Source organism: Cyanistes caeruleus, chromosome 2 (assembly GCF_971803275.1).
Source record: "Cyanistes caeruleus chromosome 2, bCyaCae1.hap1.1, whole genome shotgun sequence".
In the NCBI taxonomy this organism is placed as follows: Eukaryota; Metazoa; Chordata; class Aves; order Passeriformes; family Paridae; genus Cyanistes; species Cyanistes caeruleus.
In genome coordinates, this window is record NC_141702.1 from 22748142 (window position 1) to 22772356 (window position 24215).

The following is a 24215-nucleotide window of genomic DNA, read 5'->3' on the forward strand; positions in this document are numbered from 1 at the left end:
CTCACTACCTAAGTACTACAGGTGGGTAACAGCACAGCTGTCACTAAAACCAGGGAAGATTGCTTCCAGGATAAGAAATGTTCCACATCAGCCATGGCAGAGGTATGGATTTAATTTTTATGGATTTCTCCTAAGAAATGACAGAATCACTACATTTTTATCACGTTAGTTACAGCTGCACTAAACTCAATCATCTAAAACCAGCATTTGCAGTAAAGAACAAAAATAGATATTTAGAGAATCAATACGTGGAGGTCATTACTACCTTGGAGTACTGGGATCCTGATGTCTACAATAGTGATTAATATTCTGCAGAGAAACCATTATCAAATCAAAAGGATACATACTGTGTAATTAAGCTTCCTCCAAATGTTTTGTCATCTTCATCACAACAGCTAAGCAATTATATGTACACACTACATACTCTTCATGCTTAAATGCATTACAAGGTTACATACAACTCCTTAAGTTTCTACTGAGTTCTAAGTAGATGTAGATAATAGACCATATCAGTTTATTTCCTCAGATGCTGATAAGTGTTTAGTGAAAAAGTATTCAATACTAAGCCAAGCAAATGTCTTTTTTGTAAAGTGTGTTGACATTTAGACAGTGAGAGACAACCATTGTAGTTCTCTCTTGGTGATTTACAATGCTGGTTTACACTTGCAATCTCATCTACACTCTTCTGATCTTCCTCAGATCGAATTGACTGAAGCACTAAAACTCAGGAACAAAGAACCCCATACCAGGGAAACTTCAGAAAACCTGAAAACCCTAAGACCTCAAAACAACTAATCAAACTAGCCAAAAAAATAATTTGAGTTGAATGTACAATATGACATGACATATTTTTCTGCCAAATTCCTCTGTATACTTTTAACATGGAAAACTCAAAAATTAAAAAGAAACTAGTAATAAAAATAATTCTTCTGAAAAATGAAAAGGATGACAGGCTATCTGGAAAAGTCATATTTTAAAAAATGGGTCTCTAGCAGCCTGCTTCTAAAAAGTAGCTCTAATTTTTTTCCTGTTACTGGTAATAACATAAATCTTCAAATAACCTGCAAAATGATCAAAACCGTGGTCTGCTGACAGCTGCATATTAATGCAGATAGAATGTATCTGAACAAAATACAAAACCAAAATACAAAACTGAGATGGCAGTTGACAAGCCAAAGTTAAATGTTCATAATGAAAAAGGTATGGAATAATATTAATATACAAAGTAATTATGGCCCTTGTATGAAACATTCAACATCTAAAAATGAAGGAAATTACTAATATGTATGTTAAATATGAATATGTTACTGCCATAAAACTAGGATTTCATTTAAATAATAAAACCATTTACATTGCTGAAGTATTGAGTATCCTATCTCAACTGAATATATTAAGCCACATAAGGATTACTCTGATTATCAAATAATAAAACAGAAGGTTAGATAGGCTGAACAATGACTTAATATCTACAACTGAATCTCTGATTGTGAGTTGAACTTAGAAGGTATCTGATGAAAAGATCTAAATTAAAAGATGTAGTCACAATACTTGTATTGGGATACTCAGTGGTAAGCCATAGTATTCTATTGATTCTCTAGAAAATATTAGTGAAATCATGAAAGAGAGGTGCTAAGATGGTGTAAATGCATGACAGAAAAAGGAAATACATTTGAATGAACAATTTAGAGAACCTTCCATGAAAATGTGTACAGGGAAGTACCTTCTTTTTGTATTCATTTCCCACAAAAAGTGTCTTTCCTGTAGTATGTTTTAACAGAGATAAAGCACAAGAAATGCAAAACTACATGAACCATACTTTCTTGCAGTCTTGAGACAGTTATTTACTGGTCTTGGCTGAACTTATGACCATATCTGCCTTCATGAATCTGGACCAACTGAATGTCTTCAGGTAACTTGGAGGCAAAAAAAGCTTCTGAATATTAATCAAGTTTTATCAGTATTCATACATGAAATCTAGATTTACTATAGAGGAAAGAAACAAATGGGAAATCCTAAGGTGAGGAAAAAGGTGAGGTGTGGATGAATATAATTTAAATTTCATAGCCGGAATAATTGGAATTGCTATTTCTTTATGAATCAAAAAGTAATAATACTGGATATCAAGGAGGAATATGCACACAAGAAAAATTGGTTAGAATGCATCCATATTTAGGTATTAGATATGGTTGCATATGCATATGAGTAGATATGTTAGATATGGTTACATATGGGAAAACTAGCAGATGTAATTTCATAGTAGGATTAAATATTCTCTAATTAGTGATCTATTTTCTTGTTTTACTTAGTCATACCTATTATGAAAAAGCTTGTATGATTTCTCCTGTCATTACCAGAGATAACTTCTCTTTGGAAAGGTAGACTCAATTCAACCACATTCATCAGAATAGTTCACTACAAGCCAGACTGGTCTATCATAAAAAAATACTATGTTTCCTACAGTTTTGCTATAAAGAATGTATTGGTAGAGAAAGCCATAATATATTTAGTAATGAAGAGGTCTTTACAGTGTGTCTGTGTACATTCAGTTTTGCCTTTTAATCACCTGCAACTTTCCTCTCAAACTGCTTTGGAGATGAGCAGGTTACGTTGCCTCTTTGTGCTGTTGGCAGTAAGGGTAGGTCCAGGGCATCGAGAGGAAAGGGTGCAGTCCACATTATCACTGTAGTGGATCCTCTGCTGGAAAGCTGCCTGCAGGAAAGCCTCATTCAGGACCCTGACTGAGGCACGAAGTTTCTATAACGCAGCTCTGCAACACTGCCTCTTCTCATTCCTTGCACTATGTATCCAGTTTCTAACTATTAGAAAGCACATTTGTGAAGGCTCTCTATTCTTTCCTTATTACAAGGTAAGTAGAATTCTTGGAAAGATATAGTCTCAGATGGAAATAGCAAGTGGGTGAATTACATTTGCTTTCTGAAGTATAAAATGGTGGGGTTCACTCTGTTTCCAAAAAAAAACCCAGCACATGCTAAAACCATTGTCAGTTTGCTTGAAATATCTTTGTACATATCCCCTAAATATCAACTGCTTCTAACACTAATATAGTGCTGTAGTTCAGGATGGAATCTTCTGGCTTACTGTCTGTGTAAGCAGAGGTGATCCACCTTTTAGCTATGATCCACCACTTGAGAGATCCCCCCACCCAGACTTCTGATTTATTCCAGCATCATTCAGAACTCTATGTACTGCTAGATTTGACTACCTCCGCGTACTGCAGCTTCTCATACTTCACAGCTGCCTTTGAATGTCATCCGTTAATTTCTCCCTCATCCTCTGCAGAACTCTTCCTACTGCTGTTAATCAGGCCATTTTGTTTTCTAATTTTAAATCTGTTATAAAACCTTCTCTCTCCACCCCCAGTGCATATGGGCAGGTTTTCTTTTACTGCAGAGCTCACAGATACCAAAGATAGACATTATTTATCACTAACACTGTCTAATTCGTCCACCATTACTTGCTTTGTGAAGTTTACCTAGAAAAGAAAACAAACCTGTGCTTTCCCTCCTTCAGTTCTTAAAACTGTTTGCAAGAAATCAAAATGCTTTCTTAAGGCATAAAGGCAATCAGTGACAGAACCCATAAAGAAACTTGAACATCTAGTGCAAGTAGCAGATCTGTAGATCTGCACAGGGCTCTTAGCATCACAGATGCAGTTCACGGTGTTAAACTTGTCCAGATTCTTGACCTATTGTGTGCTGCCGCAAGTAACCTGTAAAAATCACATCTCCTGGTATTTTTACAGGTTTGGCAAGCTTTGGTGCTTGCCAAGTCACAGTGTTAAACATCTTAAAGGTAGATGTCTGTGGTCTTTGTTTGGAGAACCAGAAGCAGTCATGCTGTGGTAGATTTCCCGGTACACTTTTACTCTTGCAATGTCAATTTTAATAGTCACATGTAAGTGTCAGTAGTTTTTGATGGACCAGCCTGAAGCCACTTCTTTTCCTACACATTTAGCAACATTAGAACAGAAGTTCTAATAATTTGAGTGTAGCCTAACATGACCCAGTCAAGGAAATATTAATATACTGAGAACAATGTGGCCTTGTACTGTGCTCAAACACTGGTCATTTCTTATGCAATCAGTGACTTCGATAAGAAGATTGTCAGACTAGATTTGAGTAGTTCTGAGTGTGCAGTAACTTTATAAACTTACAGCATGGCAGGTACTTCAGCATGAGACAGATTTTGATGGGTGGTCATCATGCCAATCATGCCTTTCTCAAAAGGAAGATGGAAATCAGGTAATTGGGATTTTATTGGTAACTTGCTAAATCCTTTTATGGAATCAAAATGGAGAGGTACACAAGAAGATAATCAAACACAAAGTTTCTAGCCTTTGTAAACAGTAGGTGTTAATCAGTATAATAAACACACTGCTGATGCAACATCATAAAGCAATAAGGGGGACTAGTGGAAATGATAGAGGACCATTACATATTCTTGTCCATGCAGAAAATAGAACTTTTAACTCAATGTGTGTTGTATAATATTATGAATATGGTGCCACGGGTATTCAAATCTACTAGCTTAAGCTACAAATCGGCACACAAAAGACCAAACACATGAACTGTCTTTAAAAACCTCAAGCAGTTTGAGCACAGTGTTTTCACTGTAGCAAAAGAAAACCTGGACTTTAAACTAATGGAGATTATGCTGAAAAGAATGGTATTGAATGTGGCAAGAGACCTGGAGCACAGAGAAAAAGGGAAAATTTTGCTAGCATATTTACCACATAAACCAACACTAATTCTGTCTAAAAAGAAAAATAAATCCTATTTTCCTGTAATTGGGAGCATATATTATGAAATGTCATAAAATGCAAATTATCAACCACTGGAAAAAATAAAATAGAGAAAAACTGCAGTGGGTAGGAAATTCCTGCCCACTTAATCTATTAATAGCACATGAATGTTTAGAGCATTATGCTTGCAACAGGCTACAGTCTTTTTCTACCTTGGTTTCAAAACACAGGCTAACAGAATATATGCTCTCTTAAAATTGCTTTAGAGACAACTCAGGCATGGAATAAAAATAGCATACAGCAGCTATTTAATCTAAATTGCTCTTAGAAAAATACTACTAATTGCCCCTTTTGCAGACTACTGATTTAACATCCTCAAAAAATATATCTTTGTTTTGGTTCATTTATCTTCCCTCTCTCACGATTAACGATTGCACATAGCATACAGATGAATTTTTCCTTTCAGGCCTTTCTAATTTATTTCCAAACAGTATGTCTTAACAAAAAAAGAGATTCTGTATATTATCTTTCTGGTCCTCAAGAAGTGATGTGAAGGCACTCAGTGAAGATCCAACAGAATCTTAAATGTAAATCAAAAACAGTTCATTCAGCCATAGTATTCATTCAATTTTTTTCAATATCTATTCCACCCGAACCAGACAATTTCTTCTTTACTGCTAATTTAGAGAAATCTTGCTCTAATGAGCTGGATGGATTTTTCTTTTAGATATTTAGCTTGCCAGTACACTAATATCCTAATACTTGTTTTTATTCCAGAAGCAAGAATTTCTGTCTGGAAGAGATTCTTATTATGTTTAAAATGGGTTGATCTGCTCTCTAAAGCTAATGAGAACTGTTGCCCTCCAGTTGTACAAAAAGGCCAACCTTTAAATAGTAATACATGCATGTGTAGCAAAACCATTTGTTTCACTGTTAATCACTGTTTCATTGTATGTGAGGTTGGGGTTTTTTTTAGTCTTTATTTTAAACTTATTTCAACAAAATTACAACACCATCAGATAACATTTACTGTAAATATCAAATACTTTTATTTAGAATACATTATATGTATGTATTTTCATCTAAATAAATATTGCCTTTCTCTATTTTTTTTCTTGTGCATACACCAAGGTAATAAAAAAGTTGTGAAATTTCTAATGTCATTTGCAGATAATTCTACTAAAGAAAAAAAAAAAGGAAGGATTTGCACCTTTCTTACACAGCCTATGTAGCATATACTAAAAATGTTCATCATCTTAGTATCTGAATAGTGAATACAGGTACATAAATGCTGATAACAATATGCATTATGTGGTAGAGGTTCAAAAGCACCCTTGTTCCAACAACCACCAGCCCACATTAACTGTTCCACAACTGTGATTTCAGGGTCCATTCAAAATTTATGTGGCTGATAGCAATAATTTTATTTAGTGGGTTTAAGAGAGCTTGACCAGATGACACAGTGAAATTCTTTTCTTCTCTCTCTATTAACATTATAAAAGTACTTACTTTTTACAGCTCTGCTTCCCTGGTGCCACAAAGGTGATTATAACTATCTGTATTGCATCCCCCACTCTTTCAAATGAAGACTAATGGTTTGATGTGGTTTGCTGCCACTTCTTCCAGCAAAATTAGATCAGAACATCAGTGGTCAGTATGTTTTCTAAAAAAAGGAAGCTTTGAGGGTATACATCACAGAAGTTCAGGATATATTGATTCTACCTGAATTATGGTAGCACAGCTCTCTGTCCAAAATCTCTGTTCAAGCACAGTTAAACTCTGAATTAGGCAACTAATGATAAACAAATGATGATGGACACTGTGAAAAAGGAAGTAATAAGTGAAAAAGAAAAACTATACTTGTAAAGTATAGTTCCAACATTGCCATATCAGATGCTTTCTTTATGCAACCTATATGGATATTTAGTCTTCTCCCACAATGTTGTCACCACTGACATAGGTAGTGGTTGCCAAAGGACAAAAATAGCAACATAAGGCAAGCTAGAAGTAATGATTTCTAGGAAAACTTCTGAGAAAGATAGGCTGCCTTCAGCAAACGAAAGGAAAAAGATACTCCAAACCCAGTGCACTAGGATGTAAGTTTCCAAATACCTTGTCAAACAAAAGGGTTGTTTGTGCTTTTACAGAGCACAAACATGAAAAGAAGAAAAAGGTGAAAACTGAAATGTAAGCTGTATCATAACTGCTTAGAAAGCCTTAGATAGACTTAACTGAAAGGTGAAGATCTACATGGCTGGATACTCAAGTCTCCTGAGTAAGGAAATGAAACTGATGGAATAGCAGCAGGTTGTAATACTTCTTTACCACTGGCTTCTATTGGTTAAAGTAGATTTGTCCTTCCTATAGGAATCAAAAAAGCCTGAAAAGTATAAGGGGAACTTAAGAAGTAGTTGTACTTGCTAGCACTATATCTAATTGCCTGTAAACCTGACATCATTCATCCATGGTACCTGTATGGTTTAAACACACCTAGAAGCTCTGGGGAAAAAAAAAAAAATAATGAAGAGACTTTATTTGGTAAAAATGTTACTTTTCCAAGGGGCATTTTTGGCAACAGAAATGGAAAGAACCAAAGAAAAGTCAGATTTACAGTATCTGCAAAGCTGCTTCTATTGATCATATTCATCCTAATCAGCTGGTGCACTATCTCAATAGAAGAAGCTAGACCTCTAGGTTATGCTAAATCTATGTTGAAAATGTTCGAACTCTTGCCTAACAAAAATCCTAAGGAGGTATTTGGACATAAAATGTATAAATATGGTTGCAAAGTCTGTGAGCTGTTACAAAGGAGATGGGCGTTTGGGGAAAGCCAAACACAGATTAAGCACATTCAGTGCTGCAATAGGGAACCTGTTACTTATAAAGACTATTAAAAATTCTTCTCACTGGAAGAGGTTTCAATGACAAAAAAATATTCTTCAACCTTTTTAAGGCCCTAGAGACTAAGAAATAATGGACTCTTAGGAAAATACTATTACAAAATGCACTCTCTGCTTAACAAAAACCCAAGAGTGTACATGCATGAAATGCACAGGAGACTGGTTTGTTTTTTTTGTGTTCATACAGAACTGTTTTAACATTTAGGTACTTTGTTCCCTGATAGGAAATGCACATGAAGGCCTGCCAGATGAGGCAAAGAGATCCTTTCTTTTACACTGCTCACTCATCTCTTTTCAGGCACAGCCGGAGGGGAAGTGAAGTTGCTATTGGTCTCAATCCTGTTTCAAGGTCCATTCTTGCATTTTATGCAGGAATGCATAAATCGGTTTAATATAAGTTTCATAAGGGATGATGGCAGGAAGGATGAGACCCAGCATTCAGTGAGTGTCCCAGCCATTAGGCTATACAATATCTCTGCTTCTTGCCTCTTTTTTCCGCACAGAAATGTCCCCAGAAGCTGAGAAATCTGAATTCAAACCATCTCAGACTGTGGACAAAAATGCTTCTGACACCTTCTAGTTCTGTTTATACAAAGATATTACACAGAAGTCTATGGGATAGCTGTGCTTCATTTTTGGGAAGAAAAAAAAAAAAAAAGTATTGTTAAAAGTCATATTTTTGTTGAATAGTGGCATATAAATAGTGCAGCAAATGACTCATATTCTTAAATGGAACTGCCCCACACATATTTTCTGGGTCTCTCAATGGCCTTACTACCACACTGTTGAACCCACAAGACACTGCTGTCAGCTGTTCCTGAAAGACTTTAAAAGGTGAGGAACCTGTAGGTCTTAGAAGCCACGAACACCAGGTGCTGGCTGAACACTGGGTCTTGAGTTAGCAGTTCTGAACTTAAATGACAACCTTTTGTTTTTTGTCTGGCCCAGCAAGACTAAAAAATACATTCTGCAAACACACTGAATTGTAACATATTAGTCACTGAGTGGGAATTCAAGAAATATTTCAGGAGTGATAAATTAAGCGTGACTTAGAGGATTACTAATCTATAATTAAATACGAAGTTTAAGCTGTTCATGTGGTCAAATACCTTGAAGATGATGCTTTATGTCAGTCTGACATACATCATGAACTTCATAAACATCAGGTACAGTTATCAGCTATTTTTTTCACATGTAAATTTTAATTAATGCTTCCTTCTGATTTGTAGAGAGACAAACAACATAGAAAACACTTTTAGGTACCTCCAAATCAATTGCTAAATGTGGTACAAGGCTGGGGTTTGGTTTGTTTGGGTTTGTTTTGTTGGGGTTTTTTGTTTGTTTTCGTTTGGATTTTTTTACATTTTGTTTTATTAGTTAGTTCAGTTGTCTTGTATATCGTATAAATAGAATTCAATAAGTGTCTAACAATGTTAGCTGGTTATCTGTAATTAATAGTAAGGGTGCATTTAAAACAGTTTAATTTAGTTTTTCATATAATAACTTCTTGGGAGACTTCATGATCAGCAATAAGAAGCTAAAAATACTCCTCATAGATCTGAATCTCCACTATAATAGGAGACTGAAACCCAGATTTTATAGATACGTGGTGATACAAAGATTCAGATAGATACCTAGCATATTTTCAAAAGTGCCTATATGTGTAACTGCTGTAGTATCCTGGAAACAGGTCTTGTCAAAAATTCTTTGATGACAGGTTTAGTTGGTAAAAGTAACAGTGTAGATGTAATAAATACTTGCAAAGATTAGTACAACATGACAGGGAAAAATACTTATACTACTTGATCTCAGTAAAGCATGTGTTCAATGGACACAGAACCTGCTAAATGACAGACTCCAAGATATCAGAGACAACTGGGATTCAACAATCTGTGCTGGCATTTTGAACCGAAGTGTTGCAGAGCCACAGTGCCATCCTGAGCAGTGGGTCTTTGATGGAGGCGACTCTTTCCTCCAACATCCACTCCATAGTAAGAGCTGTGGGGTTCCTCTTCCAAGGGCAGTGGTGAGCTGGGATTAAGGGTGAAACATGTCTGAGAGGGGCTTTTCCTGTCATGAGGATGGGCTCCACCATCCCTGGGTAAAGTTACCCCTGTGCCTCACCACACATTTATAAACATGGTCAAAGTGGCAAAGATGGGGCAGCCATTCTGTTTGTGCTTTCATATGAGCACTGACCCATTTTCAAGTAAGAGAATCACAGAATATTCTGAATTGGAAGGGACCCACAAGGATCATTGAGTCCAACTCAAATGAATGAATCCCACTCAGGGATCAAACCTGTGACCTTGATGTTATTAGCACTATGCTCTGACAAACAGTCTAGCTGAATAAAGAGAAAGCAGAAGTGACACACGAAGCTCTGAGCAAGGCAGCCCCAAGAGGGAACACTGACCTGGAGAGGACGTGCAGTTGGACATGACGCCTGGAAGCAGCTGAGCCCCTGGGATGAAGCCGTTCCACAACAAACCTCCTGGGCCACGCTCACTCTCAGATGCCTTAGCACCTCCAGGGCAGGGCCTAGCAGGGCAGGCAGCAGTGGGACAGTGTTGCCATGGAAGGCCAGATGTCCCCAGACTGTGCCACACTGCTCTCTGCCCAGGAGAGGAGACCCAACGTCACCCTTGCCTGCTCCCTGCAGTGACAGCATAATACATCTGTCTTCATTTGCAGACGTGATGACAGGAAACATGCTTAAATTTGGTGCCTGCAGCCAGCAGAGAGATTCGGAAAGGCATCCCAATTCCCAGTGCTGCAGGCACAAAGCCACCGTTTCTTGTATCATTGCATAGATGGTGCCTGACTTCAAAAGTTGTCTGACTTCAAAAATAGTGAAGGTCATGTTTGCTGACAATTGTATTCATTATGACTTTTTTGTTTGTTTTAGTAAATTAATTAAGCCACTTTGTTTTTTTCCCCTCAACTTCACACAAGTTGTATTTCATATTCTCCACAGAAAAGCCATGTCAGCAGTTCCAGGCTTCCTTTCAGGGGCTGTGGATGGCGGGTGCTGCTGGACACATGGGAAGGGGGCACTTGTTACCTGGAGGCTGGGTGTGAGCTGGTGCCATGGTGGGTGCACACCTGGCTTTGCTGGCTGCTGCGACAGCACCTGCTCTCATTGTGCTCCCTTTCCCTCACCTGCTGTTCAAACCTTGTTGTTTCGTCAGGCATGATTTGAAAAGGACTGTAAACCAGCTCAGGGTATGAAAGGCATTGCCACTGCCAGCGGCGGCACAGGGAGAGAGGTGACATATATCTGACATGTGCTCTGTGTGATACCACAGGCAAAACCACTGTCTTGAACCTCTGGAGGATCTCCCTGAGGACTCAACCAGTGTCTTAAGCACAATAATATAGCCAGGGGATAATGTGTGTTACTATCTGAAGAGACATCACTGGCAGTTAGATGTTATTTTTACTTGTCTGCCATTCCTCGAAAATAAAATCTTGGGTTTTTTTCATCAGTCTCACTACATGGCTTCCAGAAAATGCCAGTGGCAGGCAAAATTAAAGTGTTACCTTCAGATATTTATTAGATACAGAATTATCAAAAATGCATTAATTGAACATTAAAAGCAACCAAAGAAGTTCAATTTGCTGTAAAAGGTAGCTTTTCTGTGGAGATTTTATCTTCCACTTTTACAATAATACATCATGCTTAAAACAGCAAATGATAATGATGAATTGAGATTGTATATAATGTGAGTCCATAAACATTACAAGTACATAAAGCAATAATGGCAAATATGTGAAAGCTCATAAAGATGAGAAAAATCCAAGATTTGAGCAATAAAATGGGAAGCTTCTGAACAACAGATGTAATAAAATACAACAAAGGGGGAGTATTGCATACTTATTTTCAGAAGTACTCAGGTAAAGAAAAGTTTTGGGAATAAATAAATTTCTGCTTTTCATGGCATCTTATTTTTTTCCATTCTCAAATTATACTGGCAATTAATTATTTAAGTCTTGTTCATTAAGACAGTGCTATGGATTCCTTTTAGAAGTGCATTACTTGCTATTCACTGATTACTTGTCTCTGTTAAGAAGAAACATCTATCCAATGAAGAAAAGACACACCATTAGCCAGTCACACACTATTAAAATGGACAGTGAATTACTGAAATAAATAAAACTCGCAGGCACTTTGTGGGCAACAAGTACTGAAAATTTCTATCCTAATCTGTTCATAAATACTTAGGATCAATCAAAACAAACATGAATGGGAATGCTTTCTAATTTATTTGAAAATCAAGGAGAGCCAACACATCTATGGTGAAATGCTGGTCTTATTAAAAATCTCCAGGAATTTTGCCAATTACATTAGCACTTTAAGGGTTTCAACTCTGTAATCTCATTTTTATTGATATGATTTAGACAGCTGCAGAGAGTCATGTTTCTTTTACACTAAGGCAGATTCTCAGTGTCTTATACCAATGGTTGATGCCACCATGCTTTCTGAGGGACTATTCATGAAGTCAAATACCATCTAACAAGTGCAAATGAAAGAGTATGAACAGAAGTACTTATGATTTTCCTGTCATCTCTATCATATTTTTAATTAATAATCTCTGCCTCAGAGGGTTGTTGAGAATGAACAAATCCAAGGCAATGTCTATTTTTTAGCTTGGTTCCCCCAAGGAAAGAAACATGTACAAAATTCTGCCAAAATTCTTTCCATTCCCAGTAGCTTTTGAGCCTACTGCATAAATTTAATGAAATTTAACAATGTGGTAGGGGAATCAAAGATAGTAAGTGCCAGCAAGTTTCATGAAAACAGGTAGAGACAGAGAGGTAGAGACAGAGCAAGATGCTAATAATTCCTCCACTTACCCTGCACTCATCTGAGATGTTGAATAGTGCATGCAAGTGACTGCACTTGAAACATAAATCTCGACAAATCCAGTCATCGTTAATACTGACGCTCAATGAAATTATTCATATTTATTACCTGAGATTTTGTGAGCTAGGAAATGGATAAATTCTAAATGTTTTAGACAATAATGTATTTCCTCTCAATCCAGATTTTTTATGAATACTGTACTTATTTATGAAAAAAAAAATCAGAAAGTGATTCCGGACACTCCTGTCTGGACGCTGTACTGGTGTGCTGTTAAAATGTGTTTCTCAGGCACATTCAGAGTTGCAAGGAAGCTAGCTGATGACAGACCAAGAGTTCTCCTTGGTTTTACAATAAATAAATTTTATTAGCATTTTATTATAAATTTCTTATCTATCAGTACTTCAGTTGTTTGAAAGAAAAGTTGCAAGCTTTTAACATGTACTTGGGTAACACCTTAAAAATTCCGTGTTTCCATAGCACGTCTATCAGATATTGCAGGTATCAGGCCAGTTTGTGGTGGACAGCATGTGGATGTGGATCTACAACTGTGACACCTTGAACAGTTACTTCCTTTCTTGCCAAATTCATATGTATGGATTGATACCATATACAGTTAAAACCAAAGATATGAAAAAGAAAAGTGGCAGAGCATTGATTTGTGGGAAACAAAGCAGCAGTAACTGAAACTAGTGTTTATCTGATGAGAAGGCACAGCCCTGCAGAACAGTAGGCATAAGACCATGATTAAATTTTCTCACTCAGTTTTGAGCATATGAAAACAGAAGAGCAACCCATCAAGTTTAGCGTCCTGACTCCTATCAGTGGCTGTAAGCAGATGCCTTGTAAGAGGGTAAAATCTTCTCATTCCGTTCTGTTCTCTGTTCTTCACCTACTAAATGTTCTTTTCCTTTCCTGATACCACATTCTAATACCATAATTTTAAGATTTTGCTCCAGAATAAAAACCAGCTGCTCAAAGGCTATAATTCTGTGAGTTGGCTGCCCATTGGTTTTATTTCACACTATCACTTTATCTACACTGAAAAGCATTTCTCCAGGTTTTGCCTTTCCAATACATGTGACTCAGCTTTTTTTCAGTACTCAGTACTATTCTAGCGGGCATGCAGACAGATTCTCATACATCTTTTATCATAAAATTATGCCTGTGCATGTAGAGGTACCTTGATGTTATTTCATCACAATTTCTAACTGCCACAACCTCTAATCATAAATGCATAAGTGAACCACCACCCCCTCTCACCAGGCTGATGCTCCTGCCTGCTGCTCCTAGCTGCTCTATTCCCTCTAATCATGATGCTGTTGCCTCTAGCTAGCAACTCACCCCTATACTGCTACCCCTCACTGTGCTCTTCCCACTCATCACAGTACCACTTATATGGTATTATCACACATTGATTTCAGCTCTGAATAGATTCATTAAAGAGAGCCTTTACTAAAATCCATTCACTTAAGTTACTGTCCTTTGAGAGCTCAACAAGGATCCAGCACCATTTTATCTCTTGCCATTTCAGTAGAACCAGTTGTGATGCTCTCGCAGCTTTCACGATTTCCTCTGAGTGATGACTAAAGGGGAGTCATCTAAGCAGTTAATTGGGTTTTATTAGTGATTCAGCATGTAGATTCACTGAAGAGCCTCCATCTCTCATAAATATTATCAGCTATCATTATACCTTGGATCTCAGTAACAAAGAGGCCCCTTCAACACTAAGTTACTTCTTCCTAGAAAACAAGATGCCCCTTCTTAGCTTGATAAATGTCTGCATTTCCAGAAGACTAAAATAAGGACTTTGATTACAGTAAAACATTCATTCAGGACCAACTAAGGACAATATTGTTGTTTCTTGCTTATTGAGAAAGGATATTACATTTCATCATAAAGCAGGCATCAATACAATCTGGCTGCACTAGCATACTTTGCTTTAGCTTTCTATGAGGTATGTTTATTTCAGTTTATCAAGAAATGCCATCAGAAAACTCTTTTTCTCAGATCCTCCTTCTGACATCTCTGCTTGCAAGACTCTTTCTAAAAATATGCCCAATGGCTGTACTTTGGAAATATTTATAATCCACACAATGAACAAGTGTAGATAGAGGTTATGCATGCTCTTCATTATAACTATTATTCATAACTATTTCTTGTGAGCACAAACCCCAATACCCAGCCAGTTGTCCTCATGTGTAAATGTGCTCTTTCTTACATTTAAAAAAGGACTGTATTTTGGTCAGGACTCTAACAGCAACTAAATAACAAAGAATTTGCATATATGAACATGTGTAAATTAATATACATACGGGCATACTGTATTTTAGTAAATTACTGGCATGTGTTATTGTGCATTGTGACTCATGAATCATGAATCCAATTCACAGATTATCATTTCCCATTAAATTAGTGCTTTCCATATGGTATCTCCAACGCAAATCCTACAACCTACTTATTGTGGTTAAAAAAAAAATCTTACATCAAGAACACACTGTTCTAGGCTTTGAAAAAAATGTTTGAAATTAAATTATTCTACTATGTCTAATACTGTTTAAAGATTTAAGTGATTTCTTCTTTTTTTGGTATTTTATTTTTAGACTATATCTATTACAAGTTAGCATGTTATTTCTTTGTACTACTGGACTAGCATAAGCCAAAAGCAATTATCACAAACTGGAGAGGATTCTTATAGTACACCACCATATCTATCCTCAAAGAAACCACTTCATCAAACCAGAGTGTCCTTTTGTAATGGCTATATTAATACATGCCAAGTGTGATGTAAGCATTGCGCTTACACAGTGAAAACTTTCATGAGAAACTCATGTGAAATCCTGCTCCTAGGTAACTACCTGAATCTGCTACCTATGCAGTGTTTTTGTAGAAATTGAATTGTAAATGATTCAAAACCATATTTATCTAAAAAAAGTAGTACTAAAAATGGCAAAATTATTTTTTTTAAAAAACTGACTTTATTTCTGAAAAAACTGTAAAAATCTTTTTAAATAAAAAAGGATACTGGATTAGTTTACCATGTCATTAGAGCTGGGTTATTTTTTTGCATACATCACATTCTACAGATTTTATGTGAGCAAGAAACAATCCAAGATCTGACTGAATAAGCTCAGTATCTTTGTAGGATTTGAACCTACTTTCCAAGACTTCTGATTTAACAAAAATCCATCAAAGGGTGAGGTTGGAATATCGTTCTCATTTTTAATGAAGTAGGTTGATATATTGCTACCGTAAATAGGACTGGTTCTGAACATTTTTGTATCAGTAAGTTAGAGCATATAAGACTTTCATTGTTCCAGGAAGCTCTTTATAGCTTTACCACATCTGCAGCTGGTCTCTAAAGGGTTTATGGCCTAAGCTGAATAATAGATTTTGTTCTTTATGTGCTCTCATTTCTCTGCCTGTTTCATTTTTGTAATTGGACAGATAGCCAAAATGACCTCTACTGGCCATCCAGGGCAAGAGTTGTTTCAAATTCAACCACTTATCTGTGGTTCACGTAGTTCATATTTTATTACTTCATCACCAGTTCTGGCACTTTTCCCATGCAAGTGACATTCACACTATATAATTGAGCTTTATTCATGGAACTGTGAAACAGACGGAAAGTATTCCAAAATGTGGAAAATGAAAAAAAATCCACCATCTGAAAACAAACAACTTTGCTGTGACATTTTCTTTGCTTCTTGGCTCTGGCTTGTTGGAAAAGGAGCACTGAATATGCAAATCCGTAACTAATGAAGAGTTATATCAGTCAAAGCTAATAATAGAGTAAGGAGTTACATAAATCAATATAGATAATAGAATCTATTTCTGAGGGGTATGGTGATCTGTTTGCAGGAGATATATATATATATACACACATGTAATTCTTTTTATACTATCAGCCAATAAATACATTACAAATTCAACTGGTGTTTATCTTCAACAGGCTACAGAAACCCCCAGATTATATATATACTTGAATGAAAAGTGTTCACCAGCCATTTTTTCCTTCCTTCTTCTTAGTACGCATGTCAGCAAGAGTATCCTGGTAATTGTCCCCTGGAATTTTCCTCAAAGATTTCTGGGAATTATTCTACTAGAGATCTAATGCATAAAAATTGTCAGTAACAAAGATATACTCTACCAAATGAAGGGAAAAACATGCAGTTTCAATGGCCAGTGGTTTGAAATTATCAGAGCAGCTGAGACAACTTAGCAGGAAGTCCAGGAATAAAACTATCAGCAGAACAACTTTCTTACCTTTGTCCTCAGCTTTCCCTGATTTTTGGAGATTATTATTTTCTGTCAATTCTGCTTGATATGTCAGGGTATGGATAGCAAAATGGCATTCAATTTCTTTTTGCTGCAGTGTGGCCTTGCAAAATAATTTCTGATTTTCTGCTTACTGTCTCTAGAATGTCTTCTTTGACATTACTATATTTATATTTTTCTTTCCTTCTATTTGTCTTGTGTAAAATTACATTTTCCCCATATGAATTTTAATATTCTACTTCGACTTTCCCAATATTCATCTCCCTGGATCTCTGTGGATGATCTTTCAGTTTTCATTACATTATCTTTTCTTTCAAAGGAAAATTATTATTATTAAATGTTTTGATAAGTTATTTAATTATTTTCAATTTAAAAAATAGTAAAACTTAAATTAATATAGCAGTACATAACTCTTCCTCCTGATGAGAACACAGAAATAAGATGATTTCTGTGATCACTTAACATTTAAGGTAAGCTGTTACAATTGGAAGAAAACTAGGAGGGAGGGAACATGAACATGAAGCAATTTCATGGAAAGCAGTCTTAATTTAGAGCAAATTAATTGGAACAAATGTTGGGAGATTGGAGCCCTAAAACTGGTGATGTTAACTTAAACTCTATATTAGGGACACAGAAAATTCTTTTTCTATTGCATGCATGTTCTGAGAAGATGTCTTCACACAAAACTACTGAATATTATTAGACACAAAATGTACTCCATCATTTATATTGGCATTAGTCTGTTTTATATATGTAATTCTTTCTTTTTGCAGTCTCAAATATTTAAGAACTGCTGTACACTACAGATCTGGCCAATCTTCTGTCTCAACAGTGGCTAGAGATAAATACATAGGAAAGAGTAACAGAAGACTATGTATACATGTTTTTCCTAACAGGCTCCTGAACCCCCCAGTCGTTTTCAGCACGGGGCATTTCCTGGGTTACATACAATTTATTATTTAATGGCTGCCAGTGGAATTCTCTTCTCAAATATTCTGACATCTTTTGCGCTAGGTACAGGGGATCTTTTTTGCATTCCCACTCTTCCTTTGCCAAGGAATTGAGAGGTATTAGTATACCTATGCAGTTAATAAACACTTCCTTTTGTAATTTGAACCTTGCATGCCCCCTAAACCTAGGCAAGCAAGTTGTAAGTATTTCCTAAAGAGCAGCTTCAAAAAGAGCAGCTGAAGAAACTGCATCTTAAAATACTCTGTTAATGAGGGTGCCTGTCCAAAAGAAAGCATGGTTCAAATCTACTCCGTTTCCATTTAAGGCAGAGTTTGAATTCTGTTATAAATGAGGATACCCTAATAATTAAGGTGCAGTCTACACTCCCTTGTCATAAATATTTTGTTACTCACTGCCTCAGGAATGAAAATGAAAACAAATCTGCTGTTGACTCTGTCAGGACAATCCCTAATACATCTACCACAGGGTTTCTCTTTAAAATCAGAATATTGTCAGGAGGATTCTGAACATTGTGTTTTACAGCAGCGATGTGCTACCCCTTGAAATTGTGGACTTTGGCCTTCTTAACAGAAAAAAGAATCAAACATGCCTATACTGAATCCTTGATGGATATTTATCTTTTGAGCTGCAGACCATTAAGTCAAGTCTTTGTTTCACCTTGAAAGTAGGTTTTTCTATCAAAAATTTCATTTTAGATCAAAGGAAATATTTCATGTTGACTGAATATGCTTAATGATATTGGTAAAAATTTTTACAAATAAATACAATTCAAACTGAACTGATGTCCACATTCTTTTATTCAAATACATAAATATAGAAATATCATTATTCCTGAGAATACATTCGTAATGAATATGTCTAAACAGTCAAAATTATCCAGATGAAGTAATTAGGTGAGGCTGTTCTACGTTCCAAATTAAATCAACTCTAATTCAACATTAGTTAATAGAAAAATAAACAAAAATAATTTTCTTCCAAAAATAAATGTTTGTAAGAAAAATCTTGCAAACAAGATATGCATTTCTAGAGGGCACAGTGTAAATGTAAACAGTTCAGGTGTCTATTAAGAACCATAATGATATTATTGGGACTTGGAAGCAGTTTTTAAACACTGGGAAAAATATGCTACTCTAATATGCATTCATGAAAATATTTTAAAGCTACATCTGTTCCATCTTCAGTTTTAATTATATTTCTGTTAAGTCAAAAATAATTGTCACACTATCATGGCATGGTTTTTGTCCTAGTGCAAGCACATAAGACACAGTATTCAACAGTATATAAGGTCTCATGCAGTAGAATTCCTGCATAGGTACCTTTTGTGGATACTATTTTGAAGGTAGCTATTACTACAGTGGAAGTATCAAGACAGATGAAGTCTAGAAGCATAAACATGATAAGACTTATTATAGTTTAGCTATAAATGTCAGCAACAGTTACAGACAAATTATGACTGAAGTTTGCATTTTTATTTTTTTTTTGCATTTTTTAATAAAGTAACAAGAATTAAATGGTAGTCAAAATGCTATATAACATTTGATGCTAGGAATCCTCAAATAAAAAAAAAAAGCATTATGGAAGAAGGGAAAAGGAAAAATGAAAAGAGGTGGGGGGGTTAAAAAACATTAAAAAAAAAATCAACTAGCTGCAGTAATATCTGTCATTCATAACTTGACATAATTATCTACTCTGTAAAATTGCTGCTGTAATTTGAAATGCCTCCCTCCTGATCTAATTGGCAGACTAATGTAATGACTTGAGTAAGAACCAGGAATGTAGATCTTGCCATTATGTCAGATTCACTTGGATTTTAATGCAATATTCCCTCAGGAAGGCCCATGATTTAATTAAAAACATTATGTTTCACTGTCCAGCACAGCACCTGCAGCTCTCTTAGTGTGTGAATCTTGATTCCCTAGAGTGCATTGCTGCTGACCTTTTTGATTTCCATTTAGCGATCACTTTGCAGATAAATTTTAACTGTTTCCTATTTAGCTCTTAAATATGCTTCTGTGCCTCCAGTTCTTGAATTTTGATGTTTATCAAAGCAGTATTTCAAATTTGAAATTCTCCCCTTAAACAACTGCTCCTATCACAAATACAAATAGCAGAAACCAGAGTCAGCTATGATTTAGAAACTGATTCATTCCACAGAGTATAAATGCTTCTGAACAGAGCTATACAAAACAGCTTGCCATGGAGTTAAAGCAATGTTCTCAAATTCTTACCAAGCATACTGTATTACAACATAACCTTATATGATACAGTATTTTCTATTCTGAGCTTCATAATCAATAGGGTGCTTTGTCCCAGTTCCTTTTTATGCACAGGAAATAAGTCAAGGACTTGGAAAGAAGCCCTATCTAGGCAATATTCCAGATCATGACAATATGGCAATGTGGAGATGTTAAGATAGGTGGCTTTATGAAAATCATGTCATTTTTAGTTACAAAGAGGTAATAATTCTATTGCTTCTTATCAGAGTAGAAGAGCATGGAAATTCTTCTGCACAAGGCTGCTGCTGGTCTTGGCAAACCCACTGTTAAGAGAAGCAAAAATTGAAATGAATTCACCTCCCTTTACTTTTGAACATAATGAGCTGTCTCTGTTAGCTGGTGATCTGTACAAGAAAATTTCCATAGGCCATATAGTTTATTTAAATTTAATTCCAGACCAACTACAACCACAAACACTTGTAATGGTAATAGCATGCAATCAAATAACAAGTAACAAATTAGGTGGTAAATTAACTGTGGTTCTTCATTAACACAGTTGTGCACCTGGTAACAAAAAAAGTACAGAGCCTTTATCTCCGTAAAACTGAGGATGTCTACAGAGCTTCCAAAGACCAGCTACTGCAATGCTCTGTTAAGGTCGTATTTTTTTCTACTAAGCACTTTGGAGGAGCCTGAAAATAGGTATGGAACTGTTCAGCTATTGGATATTCACATTTCTGGACTGAAAACACCAGGCATACCTACATCTACTGCTCTTATGTATATTCTGATCCATTAGCTCTGCTGAATTAGATATTTAAAATCCTTTGTTAGAAAAATAAAAAAGTTATTAAAAGAGAGTACAAAGCCTTTAATTATATTGAGAATAAAATTAACAGGGACCGATTTACTACTGCCTATAGTAAACACATTACAGTTGACCAGCAAAGGTGGATTTATAAACATGTTGCACCACTGGTCAGCATATGCCAGACTGAGTGTACAGAGAAACATAACCTCTAGTTTCTTTAAAAACATGTTCATAGTGAATCCTTTTTTAAGGGGATATCTCAAAATGTCACATTAGTTCTACCAGTATAGAACTCATATTCACAGTTTTATTCTAACACAGTGTTTATAAGGTCTAGAAAAAAACATCATGAAAAAAAAAAGGATTTTCAAAGCTGCTTTCTCATCTAACTGAATTGATCAATCAAGATTAATCAGCATAACCTATATGTCCTTTAGTCTCCAGTAAACTGGTCCTCTTTCCTTCCTATAAAATGCACATCTTAAAAGATACAAAATAATTAAACAGTACAATGTTGGAACAGGTAATACATATTCTCTGAGCTACTCCTGCCAAATTTCACATTTTTATGAGTTTATATGCTTGGGAGAAATTGCTGAAATGCAATAGTTGTTTTTTTTCCCTTTGACCATTCACATGGCAGTTCCTGTGGTCGGACACTAAATACAACAATGAGCTGCAGCAATGGAGAAAGCAGGAAAGGCTTAGGAGGGTGGCATGAATGGGATAATTTTGTTCAACCTGTGTAGCAGCCTGTTTTTAAACAGGCACTGATACAATCTAAGGATTGTCCAAAGAGTTACAAGAGTTGCCTTGTCTTTACAAGTTTCACCTAAGGCTCTATCTTAATCAATATGATTTTAATAGTTTTACAAGTGTCGTGTCCAGCAATGCTGGGATGGAGAAAGATAAAAATGTGCCTTTCTTGATATTGACTAATTAGACAGTTCTATGAGATGGGAAGACAATTTTGCATAATGAGAGCTTCACAGAGTCCAATGAGGGCTTTGTATACTCCTCACATGAGAGAGTATTTAAGAGATTTGCCTGATGGCTGGGCTAATATGAATCTGATATCTTATACAGTACCAAGACTGGCTCCCATCCATAAAGTCTTGGCAATCTGTCCCATTGAGATGCCAACAATTAATTCAAATGTTTGTGCTAAAGATGCTATTTAGTATCTTAGAATTTGGAGGTTAGCTGCAAACATGATTGCTCTCAGTATGCTCTCAAAATAGAGGTGACTGCTTAAGAGGTAGATGGATGCAGATAATTCAAGTACTGCTTCAAACTGCCAACACAAATTGATAAGAAAATTTTTTTCCTTTAAGATGTTAACATGGTCAATGGATTTTAAAATCCATTTTGTGCTCTTTATAACCTTTTGCATATCCTTCCTCCTTGGTTCTGTCTGAAAAGGGCACTTAACTAGGTTAAAATTATAAGGATTTTTAAAAGCTCTACTAGTTCCAGAAAATAATTCTGATTGGCAGATCCAACTGGGTTGATCCTTTTAACATCTGAGACTGTGCATATTTCTGCCACCTACAGTGCAAAAAATAGTGTCAACACAGTGTTAGGGGACAGTTCCTACTACAAAAGAGGCCCTAGAGAGACTAGTCACTGCAAACGAAAGTATGTGAACATACCCATCAGTGAAATACAGCTATGGCTGTAATCTCCTTGGCTTCAGAAGTTCTTTTTACTTTTTTCTTAAGTTAATACACTATACAGCTTTAGATTAATCTTCATGCATTTTCTTAAACAAATATGTATAAATTCACCATGAGCAGACAGTTAAACATCGCTGACTGAAAAATCAAACCTTCAGCAAACACACTTGCTGCATGACTACCTGGCATCTTGGCTACCCCTTCTGTCAGAATGGCACCCTGCCTGCTCCAACGTTGGTTTGACCCTTCTAGTAATGCACGGGTGCCAGACAGCACCGGCTTCTGCAGAGCAGCCTTCTTCAAGTCACACATGCCATCCCCTCTGCAGGAGCTCCTGCCTCCATGCCAGCAATGAAGCATTGGCACAACATCCTTCCTCACAATTGATCCCACCTGTTGATACTTGCACAGCCAGAGATGGGAAAAAAAAAAAAAACCCCAAACAAAAAAAACCAGAAAAAAAAAAAAAACTAGGAAAGAGAGGCAGACAACCATTTCTGGTTGCCAGAAAGGCAGGTGGACTAGCAGCAGGTGTCTGATCAACTCAGGAAGATAACAGGGTGTCAAAATGTTTCTAACAGAAAATTGCAGTACTTCTTGCAGGACTCCATCCAAAGACAATCAACATATCTATCAGTGACTTCAGAGGGCAGCCTTTTACATTCTTTGGTGATAAGTTAGAGAGAAAATAAGTCCATAGTGTTGCAAAAGCAACTCAAATACTGGCTAAATATTGGCAATAAGCTACATCACTATTCTCCTTTCACCAACAAAATAACAGTCATATAGAGCATGAAAGGCATACTAGGAAGGTTTTATCTTTGACACATGAGGCCTTTTCCAAACCCACATTGAAAAGTGCTTGAGGGAAACCCTGATCCACTCAAACTGGCTATGCCAAAATTTTATCTTTTGCTCTGAGTGATGAATAGATATTGAGGTAAATAAGCTTATAAGATATCAAAATGTGATGCACACAGATTTCATGTTTTCAGCTCTGCAGAAATGGGAAAGGGAAAGGGAGTTCCTTTAGACTGAAAGGATCCTTGAAAGAAAATGCCAACAGCAAAGTCCACATTTCTTACAGAAATATCTAAAAAGTACCATCCAAAAATCTGTGCAATTTTCAAGGCTGAAATGTCCTTTTGAGGTTAAAATTAGCAATGCATCTGTCTCTAAATAAATAAATGAATAAAAATCCTATCATTAATTATTATCTTTTCATCAGTATCTGGGACAACTTCCCAACTGGCTGAAATTCTTTTATTTTTTTTCTCTTTCTTTATAGAGCCATCATGCTGTGTGGTCAATTGTGGCTGGCTATTACATATATTTTTTTTCTTGCTTTTCCTGTGGGATAATCTTAATATAACATTTTCTTCCTCTTTGAAATGTATATGAATGAAAATAAAAAATGAAAAAAAAAATAAATTCTTCCAGAACTGATTATGAGGATAAATATAAATCAGAATTACCTTTATGGCAGGAGTTTGGGACTTGCAAAGAAACCTGCTGTCCAAACACAGAATTTACATCATAATGATATATTTTGCTGCCTGATGCCAAGAATGGAATCCAGAATCTCTCTTACTTTTCCAGGCATGTTTTTATATATATATCCAATGACAGGAAATCACATATACAATTCTGTGAGGCAAAATATGTATCCAAGATTCCCCAAACCCACAAAAACAACCTAAGGTACAGTGTTGCAACCTTTCCTTTTCTTTCCTTTG

At 36.0% G+C, this 24215-nt stretch overlaps 1 protein-coding gene and 1 long non-coding RNA gene across 3 annotated transcripts in view; one reads left to right on the forward strand and one right to left on the reverse strand.

Moving 5' to 3' along the window:
- CSMD1 (CUB and Sushi multiple domains 1) overlaps nt 1–24215 on the reverse strand; it is a 1072055-nt gene that overhangs the window by 1002623 nt on the left and 45217 nt on the right. The window lies entirely within an intron of this gene.
- Nucleotides 1–24215, forward strand: part of LOC111925895 (uncharacterized) — a 58919-nt gene that overhangs the window by 561 nt on the left and 34143 nt on the right. The window lies entirely within an intron of this gene.